Here is a 12,066-nt window from a genome sequence, read left to right on the forward strand (position 1 = left end):
ATGAAGTCAACAGCAAACATCATAATGATGAATTAGTGGCAGGCACTTCCACTGAAGTCAAGAATGATCCCAGGATGACTTAATCTCTACTTATTTTACATTCTATAAAATACAGCTAATACGAATTAAGTAAATTAGGAGATAACACCGAAGAAAAACACTAACGACAGGTCATGAAAATTTTCTAGTCAATAGATGAAAAATTGATTACTTTCAATTTTAAAATGCAAATTACATTTTCTATTAAACTTATGTACCTGGTAATTGCAAGTACTCATTAAATACTTGTATGAAGGAACGATGAGCTATGTTAAAACTTACCTACTCATTCTGCTGGTGAAAGGGTAAATAGTCACTTTCTGGAGGACAACTTGGGAATATGCATCAATAACAAAAAATTATTTGTCAATTTTCCCTAGGGATGTAACTAGAGATGCATAATTATGTCAGTAATTTTTATGTATAGCAATTACATTGGATTCAATATTGTGGAATATTGTACAGTCATTAAGATACCCGTTTTGAAAAATATTTAATGATACAGAAAATGTTCACAATGTAATATTATGGAAGAAACAGGATACAAAATACACAATGTGATCCCTACAGCAGACACTTTGGGTACCCATTCCCTCTGCCTGGACCTTTCTGACTCCTGCCGGCCAGATCCCACCTCGAGTGAGCCACGCATTTATCTGTTTCCCTATCTCAGGGGCTTCTCTAAGCCTTAGGCATCCTCTAAAGTAGGAAAGTCTACTCGAGTCTGTACAAGCCCAACGCAACTTGAAAGTGTGATGTAAATGCCAACTGAAGCTGGTGGATAAATGTCCCAGCCTCTTACAGGGCATTTCTGGGATGGGCCACAGAGAACTCTGAAACTCTGCAAAATTTAGTGCATGTCTTAATTTCCTGGTAGAAACCCATGGCTTTCATCAGATATTCAAAAAAGTTTATTTCCCAAGAAAGGAGAACAACTGGCAGAAAGGAAACAGTAGAAGGAAACTATAGAATGTGAACAGTGGTTATTTCTGGTGGAAATTATTTTGGTTATTTAAGATGGGATTATGAACACATTTCATTCTTTTTATATTCTCTTTTTAATAAGGAATATGTATAAAGAAGATAAAGATGGATGTTAACTAATGTATTAGCTAATTATAGCTCAAAATATTTTGCTGCCATTAAAAATGTTTTAAAAGAAAAATGACATTAAAAATGTTTATGACATAATTCAAGAAAAAAAATGATTGTTTACGAAGTCTATGACCTCAACGATGTAAACAATACATAGAGAAAAAAGTCCTGAACTAGTAAGTGTTTATAAGAAGGTTGCAGGTTACAGGTTAATATACAAAAATCAATTGCTTTTCCATATACCAGCAATGAACAATTGGAATTTTAAATTAAAAACACAATACTACTTATATTAGCACCAAATAAAAATAAAATACTTAGATGTGTCTAACAAAATGGTACTAGATCTGTATGAAATTATAAAACTGATTAAAGAAATCAAAGATCTAAATATTGTTCATGTTTGTGGGTAGGAAGAGTCAATATTGTCAAATGTAAATTCTTTGCAACTTAATCTATAGATTCTGTACAATCTCAATCAAAATCCCAGTAAGTTGTTTTGTGGATATTGACAAAATGATTCTAAAGTTTATATGGAAAGGCAAAAGACCCAAAGTAGCTAACACAATACTGAAGGACAAAGATAGAGGATTGATATTACCTGACTTCAAGACACACTACATATCTATAGTAATCAAGACGATATGTATTGGTGAAAAAATAGATAAATAGATTAATAGAATAGAGATCTTAGAAATAGATAACTGATCTTTGAAAAAAAGGAACAACAGCAATTCAATGGAGAAAGAATAGTCTTTGAGATGGTGCTGTAACAATTGCACGTCCACATTAAAAAAGAAATCTAGACATAGATTATAATGGAAAATACCAAACTATAAAACTTCTAGACAATAACAAGAGAATCTAGGTGACCTCGACCTAGGCAATAAGCTTTTAGATAAAGCACCAAAAGCACAATTCGCAAAAGAAAAAATTGATAAACTAGACTTCATCAAAAATGAAAACTTCTGCTGTATGAAGACATAAGAGAATAAAAAGATAAGCCATGGACTGGGAGAAAATATTTGCAAACATATATGATAAAGGACTGGTATCCAAAATATATAAAGAATTCTTAATATTCAATGATAAGAAAACAAACACGCAATTTAAAAATTGGCAAAGATCGTAATAGACACCTCATCAAAGAAGATATTCAGATGGCAAATAAGCATATGAAAAGATGTCCAACATCATATGTCATCAGGAATTGCGAATTAAAACAACAATTAGATACCACTACACACCTATTAGAATAGCAAAAATCCCGTTCCCCTCCCCGAAAACCGACAATACCAAATGCGGGTGAGAATGCAGATCAGCACAAACTGTGAGAATGCAAAATGCTACAGCCACTTTAAAAGATAGTTTGGCAGTTCCTTACAAAAGTAAACACAGCTTTACTGTAAGATCCAGCTTATGTCCACACAAAAACCTACACACAAATGTTTGTAGCAGCTGTATTCATAATTGCCAAAAACTGGAAGCAATCAAGATGTCCTTTGATAAGTGAATGGAAAACAAACTGAAACATCCTGACAATGGAATATTATTCAGCACTACAGAAATGAGCTGTCAAGCCACAAAAAGACATAGAAGACCTATCAATGCATATTGTAAGTGAAATAAGCCAGCCTAGAAAGGCGACATACAGTTTGATTCCAAGTATAAGATGTTCTGGAAAAGGCAAAATTATAAAGACATTAAAAAGATCGGTAGTTGCCAGGAGTTTGGAATGAGGGTGAAGGAGAGGAGGGGATGGTGAGGAGCGATGACTAAAAGCATAGATTTAGAGTGGTAAAACTATTATTTGTTATACTGTAATAGTGGATACATGACACTATGCATTTGTCAAAAGCCAAAGAAATGTACAACACAAATGGTGAACCTTAATAAAAACTGAACTTTGGTTCATGATAATGTATCAATATTTGTTCACTAATTGTAAAAAGTGTACCATACTAATGCAAGATACTGATAATATGGAAAAACTGGTGTGCTTTTGGGGTTGTTATATAAGAACTCTCAGAACAATCTGGTCAATTTTTCTGTAAATCTAAAACTTCTAAAAAATAAAGTCTATTAATTTTTTTAATGCATGGGGAAAGTCTCAAGAGATCATCTAAAATGTTCACACTGATTATGAATATTTTTTCTCACTTTTTATGTTTTAATGTATTTTCCAAATGTTTTTCAATACATCAGGTATTAGAGAATCGCCTCAAATTAAGTCTTGAATTCTAAACCTTACAGTGAAAAGCATGGACTTTTATAACCTGATTAAATATTATTTTTAACACTTGCAGACAAATTCCATGACCAATACCCAGGTTTTCCCAATTAAATAGTTAAATGAAAGTTTGGATATTCTTATTTAATTTTGAAGTGTTCTCACATCCCTCTGTAGCCTTACCTGGAGAGGAGTCTTGCCCAGCTGGTCCCGTGCTGGCCACGGCCCCTCGTTCAAACCCTGTGTGGGGTGCTTATTTTCCTTAGTTCAGGACCACAGACAAGCTCTAACCCAGCTGGCCCAAACGCTTCACATGCATAAAGTGTCTTCACATTTCCTGGGTCAAAGCCATCCAGCTACACACAACGCAAGTACCCCCAAAGGAGGAAAGCAGCCTACAAAGTTCCGTGAAGTGCAATCCCACCCCGCTCACCTGTGATCCATCTGGCTGACTTCAGATTCCAGCTGCCTCACCTCTAGCCCCAGGACCCTGCCTCCCCTTAGCTTTAGATGAAAGTACACCGTCAGTTGCTGGTGCTTGCTTCTGACTCAAAAAGAGTCCCTGGGCAACAAGAAGCACTATTTGCCTACTGACCCCTCTGCGTAAGAAGGAAATCGTTGATCTCAGTGAGGTTTGAAATCCTCGGCACTTTCTATGCCCACATCCCAAGAGGGTAAGCAGTGAAGACTTTTAAACTGAAATGTGCTAGATTAGCAGTTCTTAGCCAGAGTTTTATATCAGAACCACCAGGGAACTTTTTTGAAGTGTACAAGCCTGGTCCCTAGCCTTGATCTATCAGATCAGAGGCTCCCAGGATGCTGCTCTGGGCAGGTGCATTTTGAGGGTTCTCCTCAGTCAGGTCTGGCATTTGCTGCTGGTTATGAAACATTGTAAGAGGTAACTGCAGGTGGCATGATCTGCTCAAGTGTATTTGGAGCTCATCCCACCTCTACTTTTGGTCAGCAGGAGGCATACCAGGGCGCTGAGGAGTCAATTGGTTTTCAGGAAGCGACTCCAGTGCATTAGTTAGGTTCATGTCATCTGTGCCTTTGCTGACCTCATCCTTGACTCCTAAAGCCAGTCAAGGGGACAAAAAATGCAAATGTCTAACGACATTTAACCCTGCTCAGCAGCCCAGCTTGTAGCAACCTTGTTTTGGGGTTCCCCTCGCAAGGGCTCAAGGCAGATCCACCAGGGCTTCCTGCAGATCCCTCTCAATGAGAAGCCTCTTCTAGATCCAGAGGGATGTGAAAGTAATCCAGGGAAATATGCATTTAAAGAAAGGAACGTGCTGTTGTCCCAGAAGGCAAGTGGTGGTGTAGAAACTTTGGTGAAGTGATCGTTGTCCCTTTTGAGCAGTTACCACAAGAAACTGTCTGCATTAGAAGCATCCTTCACACAGAAATCAACATCTCACCTTACTGCAGGAGGTGAAGTTAACTTCAAAGTTAATCCAGTCATGTAGGTTTTACCAAGAGCTGCAGTGAGACTGGAATAAGGATGAAAAGGAGAAGCAGAGGAACAGGAAAAACCTGGTTTCCCTGGGCTGAGTAGGGATGAATTGGGGGGAGCCCCAGCCAACAGCCTCAGAGTGCCTGGCCCCACTGGGGTTTTCCAGGGAGAGAGGCTGAGAGCAGCAGCTCGGTTATCAGCTAGATCTAGCTGTCTAGTTGATAACTACCATCAGAGCCGTGTTTGCCTGGGTCGGTATCATGGGGCCATACTGCTTGGGAAGCCTCTACGGGCCTGGTGGGCACATGTTTTGAGGGAACTTATATAAGTTCTCACCAGGAAGGAAGGCAAAAAAAGCTTCTGTGGAGATGGTCATGTGGCATTTAAGTGACGGTGGACACAACCCGGGACAAAATCATCCCCTCTGAAAAAAGTAGCTCACTGGTCCTAAAAGAATGGCTGTAGAGACTCACCATCACTGGCGACATGAAATAGGCCGCCAGCTTCTCTGTGGCTCTGTGCCCACCAGCCACCTGAGAAAATGTGCTTCAAGGGGGACCCAGGAAGGGTTGTGCAGGGACCATGTTATTGCACCAACTCCTTTCACTGTTGGAAAAGTTCTCTTAGTTCTTCTTATTGATCAGCAAATACTTTTGAGCCCCCCTTACAAGTCAGACCCTGCTTTTGGGCCTGGGGACACATCGATGAACAAGGCAACATGGGCTAATTCTCTCCAGGGACTAAGAATTTTGGCCTTTGCATCTCTTGCAGAGTTATCTCTTCCAAGTTTGCTATCACTGAGATATCTGTGGCATCTTCACCTCTAGTCTGCATCCAGAATGATGGGGGCTGTGCCTTTGCAGGAGCAGACTGGGCGTGAAGGCATCTTGTACAAAACCAGCCTCCAGGCCTCCTTCCAGATGGGCTCTGTTAGGGGCACCCCCAGGCACCAGCAGTGACCTGCCCGTGATTGGTGAGAAGATGTCACTAATGACTGGAATCTGTAATGTGCATAGTACACTCTTTCCTGCCACAAACTACGTGGAGATTTCTTCTGGTTTTTTTTTGTTGTTGTTGCTTTGTGTTTTTCTCTGTTCTTAAAAAACAAAACATCGTTGTAATACAGGGTATTATACAGTTTCTTCTAAAGCAGGAAGGGCTGCAGGTGCTTACAGCTGATTTCACATTTCTGAAAAACCCCAGTCCTAGGCATCCTTTATACAAAGTGGGGGAAGCTGATGGCCTTGAAGGGAGAAGCTTTCCATGGAGGGGAGTAAATGATCACATGAACCCCTGTCTGACACCTAGACACTGGACAACACAGCAAAACCGGGCGTAGGGAGGATCCCCATGCTTCAGATGACTGCACACTCAGCACCAAAGTCCTGCCCTATATTTGCTCTATTTCAAACTGGACCTCAAGGCGACCCAGGTGACAGAGGCACTGACTAGAAGGCGGGGAAAGGGGCACTTGCATCGCCAGGCTTCTGTCTACTAGATTCTTGTGCTAGTGACTTCAACTCTCCCACAAAGAGCCTCACTGAATTTTCAATCCATAACCGAGGACTTTATAGCCTCAGTTTTCTCTTGTGAAAAATGAAATAATCATAAGATCTATCTCAAAGGGTTGCCATGAGTATTAAACAACACAACGGACTTAACTCCTGAAAAGAACAGGATATACTCTCTATCAACAGGGGATGGTGCAACTCTTCCAGAAAGGCTCTTAAATGCTTTCAAGTTTCTAAAGCATCTTGACCTTGCAAAACATGTTTTCCTAAGAATCATTTTCAACCAAGTAGTGGGGTCAGCAAGGCAGAAGCCAGCCTACAGTTAAAAAGCCTCCCTCCCCAGACAGGGCCGAGCCCGTGTGGCCCTGCGTAACCAGCGCAGGCTGGCAGTTCAGCCAGGGAGCCAACTTCCCACTTCTTTCTGGGTGATGAGGTTCTTTCCTGGGCCCTCTATTACTCGTATGTTCATGACACACACAAACCTCAGCTTTTCCCCATGAGGGTCCCTGGCCTTTAGGGCAAGTTCTGCCCTGGGTAGAGCCGTCGCTTCCTAGAAGAGCACACAAGATGGCATCAGGAAGCAAGATGCTTCCAACCCTCCCATGAAACAAAACGGTCTCCTGGAGCTCTAAGGGAAACCTGGGCTCAGGTCAGCTCCCTCTCCCCTCCCCACACAGGCACCACAGAGTCCTCCAGAGCCCTGGTGGTCCTGGTTCAGCTGGACCCCAGCACAGAGCTGGGAGGCCCCTGGCCTGCTTCCCAGGGGCTCTTCACCCCAATGGGGGTGGAGCAGAAGGAGGGAGCCCTGGGAGGCGGTCTGCGCCTGTCCCAGGGAGTGTGTGAGTCAAGCCAGCAGGGAGGGAGGGGCAGAGGTGAAGGAGCCCCAGGGGAAGAAGAGAGAAGAGGAGCATGGGAAACGCCTGTGCTGTCAAACTCCTCTCTGTAGCTCTGGGACAAGCCAAGAACTCTGAAGTGAGTCAGCCCTGTCCAGAGCTCATCCACCTTCTTTTCATATCCTTGTTGAAAGAGTGGCCTCTTGAAACCTATTTGTATAGGAGGAATTTTGCAATCTCTCAGTGGCTTTTGTCACCTGTGAAAAAAACTACAGGTCAGCTAACAAAGTAGCTTGCTTATCAGGTGATTGGAGCCAGGAAGATTGCAGGCCGGTGATGGGGAAATCCTGTCTTGCATGGTTTCCTTCCGTCTCCCCTCTGCGTGGGCCCCACAGTAGTGGGGAGGCCTTCTTGGGCCTGGCACCCAGGCAGCTGGGCTCCCAGCCAAGCGTCCAGGGGATACTCTTCCTGACACCTGGATGCTTCTCATCTTCCTGGGGCACAGGGAACATGAGGTTCCTGCTTTGGAGATTGACTGAATGGAAAACACCTGCATTTCCAGGGCCTTGGAGCAACTAGCTTCAGCTGGGCTTCCTGAGAGACACTGAGGAAGAACATTGGTCAGGGGCATTTCTATTTCGCTTTGCGCTGCTTCAAGCATGCTGGCCTGGATTGAATGAGAGAGTCGGTGAACGTGCCGGCACAGGGCAGTGCCCTGGGACATTCTTCCTCAAGGCCCCCGGCCCAGCAAAATACTATACTCAACAGTATTGGTTGAACCTTAGAATGAGGGTATCTGAGCTTTAATAGTGACTTAAGTTTAAGATCTTGACATGCTTGTGGAATGCTGCTGGCCTTGTTTAAACCAACATGGCCTATTTTTTCAGGTTCTTGGCCTGTTTTGGAGGATTGTTGGACCTTCTTCATATGCAGAAAGCAGGTCTGTCTGCTCCTTTTTCATATGGCCTCCCCATCCCTCCTCCCCGCCCCCCAACACACACACACACTCACTAAGCCCATAGGCCAGTTCTCAAGTCTCAAAAACAAAGAGAAAGGTCAAAGGCCAAGTTTCCCCACTTGAAGCCTAAAGGCCAGGCCCTCCTCAGGGCAGTCAGGGCCTGAATGGAGCAGGTACTCGTGCCCATACCCCAGGTGCAGCCTGAAGCACAGGAGCTCTGCGGGAATTTTCCATCTTGCTCTGCAGCCTGGTTGGCTCCTCCTTAGATCATTATCCTGCCAATGACACAGGCCTGGGTTGGGCAGCTTTCCTGCAGGTCACCACAGGCGGGCGGTAGAGGCAGGGCCTGAGCCTGTTCTGGTCCTGCATCCCCATCTACAGCTCAGAAGGGCGAAGGAGGGGTTCATAGCCCCAGATATCCCTCAGGCCACAGCCTCAAGTCAAGGCCTTGTTTCCTCCTGGCCTCCCACTGACTTGTTTCCTTGGCTTTCTCTCTGGGCGGCTCTGGATCTTCACAAAACCCCTTCCTGGAAATTTGCTTGTTGCCATGAAATAATGCAAACGTGCTCCTGGGGCTGTCTAGGCAACAGCAGTCTCTGTTTCCTGGAGACCTGGAGAGAGAGGGCCAGGCAGGCCTGTGCCCCTTCTCCAGCCGCCCACCTCAGAGGTCAAACACCTCTCAACCTCACAGCCCTGGGTAGCGACAAGTGCAGGGACACAAAGGGGGCCAGCAAAGCCCTGGCTATGCGGCTGTTTGGCGGTCAGACCCTGGCATATGCCCCCTTGGTGTTAGTGGCTTGAGACTCTGGGACAAGGAGCTTGTGTCCAAAGAAAGATCAATGGCTGCACCCCGCTGGCTGCACCCTGCTGTACCACCCCCTCACCCCAGTGGCATGAGGAAGGAAGGAGGTAGAGGTAAAGGTGAGACCCTGTAGGTGGGCCCCAAGGACTGTCATCTTCAGAGAATGGGGTAGAGGGACTGTATAAACAGTGACCAGGCAAAATGGATTGTCACCCAAACCCTCTCAGTCATGTGATCCCTAAAGTTCTTCCTGCCCCTCTCCTCACCACCAAGTGTGGTCCTTGAGCTGAGGGTCTGGTGAGAATGTTATTGCTTCCCAGCTCCCCTCTTCTCTTGCTACAGCTACCTCTGTAATGGGGCCATGACTGCTCAGGAGAGGAAGGGAATCCTAGGGCCTCCTACTCCTAGTGAAGGAGATGTGACGGGAACACACATTGACCATCTATTAGGTAGCAGGCCCTCGGATCAGTGCTTAAAATAAACACTGTCTCTGTTGATTCTCTCAGTAGGAATCCTATGAGGTTAGATGTTTTCATGCCAATTGACAGACGGGATTCTGAGGCTCAGAGAGGTTAGTGACTTGTCCAAGGTCACACAGATGGTAGGTGGTGATTCAAAGTCAAGTCTATTCAGAGTTCAGTGGCCGTGGAGTCTTACTTAAAGAGCTGCTGTGAACCAGAACACGCAGCCCTCACCTTGTGAAATCTGGCACAGTTCATTCACATTCTCACTCAGCTTCAAACTCCAAGTCTCACAGCATCTCTAAAAGGGAACCCAGAGATTCCCTTGAGGCCCCTCAAAAACACAGGTATTTTAATCCAGCTCAGCTTTCTGTGTTGGCCTGGGACTAACTAACTGGTAGGAACCAGCAATGACAGATAAAAATAAAAGAGCAGGTGAAACTTTTCCATTTCCACTTTGAGCCCTCCAAATTAGGGTGTAGACCAAATGAGATCCAAGGTCTAATAAGAAGCAAGCCAAGGTAACTTCGCCTAATTATTTCAAAGCAGAATTTGCCTCATGTTGGATGGTATTATCCAGCTGAGTTTATTCATATGGCTAGATATGTGGATCTCACCAGCCAGAAGCCAGAGAGAGCATTAGGGCTTTGGAGCTGAGCCTGTGGGCCCATCTCCCACTCAGGCAGGGCAGCCCCTCCCCACCCACTGTGGGATGAAGGGCATGTGCTGGAGCTAGGATTGGGGCTGGAAGGAGAAGGAATTATCAGGACAAAATCTTTTCCTCCCACAAAGGATATCAAAATACTGGTGCCGTTTGCCAAGTCCTAGCACAGGTGTCACTTGTGCTGCCCAGTCCCTCCGCGAGGGCCTTAGGGCAGCCCCACACATGGGGCACCCCCACCCCACCTCTGTGCTGCAGTTCAGCATCTAGGAGACACCAGGCTACAGGTGAGTATGAATCTTCATTGAGGCCTGAAAGCTTGTGCAATGAGGCCTATCTATCCCTGGACAAGCACCAAGTGCCTCTGCTTGGCTGGCCTCTGACCTTGGAGAGGGGTGGCAGTTGAGGGCAACATCTTTGATCTCCCTGAGGTTCCCTTTTGGCCTTTCCACCCACTTCTGGCCTCCCTCACCAATCAGGATGCTCACCCCTGCCGTGTGTCTGTGGCCTAACAGCTGTGGGGGAAGCAGAGAAGTCATGCCTCGATGCCTCCAGGTTCTTAGCAGCTGTGAGCTCTCTGTTGCCTGGTAGTTTCAAGCCTTTCTTCTGGAATGTTCATTTTTGTCCACTGACAACATCACCATCAGCTGTGAGTGCTGAGAGGCCAAGGACTTACATGTAGGCAAAATGCACTTCAGCATTCCCAGACCCAAGGCCACCTCTAACCTTCATGTTTGAGTTGTTCAGGCTGTTTTTCTGGTGGAAAAACCATTAACTGAGAATATGAGGGAAGGGGCCCTCAAGACTCCAGTGCAGCCTTTGTCTGTCTGTTGGAATGCAGGTAGGAATGCCAGGGAGAGGAAAATCTCCTTCTGAGACCTTGTGGCAGAGTAGGGGGAGTGATATAGACTGAAGGAAAAGTCCTGGAGTCTCCAGAGCTGCTACGCCCCATAGCCACCAATTCCAGCCTCCCCGGTGGCTTCCGTGCCACATAGGCCAAATTTCCAGGGCTCTGGACCCACTGGATGCCTGCATCAGCATTGTCTGGGCGCTTGTTAAAATGGGATGTTCCTGGGTCCCATCCTACACACTGATCTGAGTAGAAGAAGAAGGGCAGGGAGTCTTTGAGCTAACAAGCTCTTCCGCCCCCAGGTGACTCTCGTACCCTCAAGTTTGAGAAACATTGCCCTGCATACTCAGGTCAGACCCAGATTGGTGGGCGGGAGGGGTGGGGGGTGCAGCTCTATACAAAGAGCCTTTTCTCTAGCCAGCAGCCCCACCCCCGACATTCAGCAGAAGCAGCATTTCTCTCACTATCATGGTGTTCTTGCAGAGGACTGAGTTGCCAGGCCTGAGGGAGAAGCAGCCTGTCCTCCCAAGGCCCCACTCCAGAGCTTTCCTCCCCCGTAACCTTGCCTGGACCTTGCCCTGCGGGACTCTGGCCAGGTTGACAGCTTGGGAAAACCCTGTGGGAGCCTGGACAGCAGAGGAGGCAGAGTGGGAGGTGCCCCTGAGGGCTGGGGGTGCATCCTCCCCTGGGATGCTGTCTGACATCCCCCTAGCAGAGACCTTAGGCTCCTCTCCTCAGAGTGCCCGCTGCACCCCATTCCAGCACACCCACCCCCTCCTCGCCCACCTCTACACTTCTGTGCCCGGTAGGCCCCGCCTTGCCAGCCTCCAAATTTGTATTCATCTTTCAGAACCAACCTCAGCTCCCCCACCTTTTCTGTGAACCCTTCCTGCCGCCCTGATAGAGAACGGATCTCTCCCTCCTGTGGCAGGTCCCTCACAAGGTCACGTCCCTCACATCCAAGGGCCTTCCCGTAAGCACGCAAAGCCTCCCTGCAGGCCTTTCGTCTCCTTGGTGAGCAGCTGCGACTCAGAGTAGGTGTGCAGGGAAGCTGGTTCTTAGTTTGGTCTGTGGTCTGGAAGTAGTTTAAGGCTTGTTTTTTCTCTAACAATGGTTTGGGTGAGTTTTCTATTATCTTATTTTAGAAGTGAAGCAAGACCAGCTCGGTCACAC

Source organism: Pteropus medius, unplaced genomic scaffold, assembly GCF_902729225.1.
Source record: "Pteropus medius unplaced genomic scaffold, Ma_sr-lr_union100, whole genome shotgun sequence".
NCBI classification, from domain to species: domain Eukaryota; kingdom Metazoa; phylum Chordata; class Mammalia; order Chiroptera; family Pteropodidae; genus Pteropus; species Pteropus medius.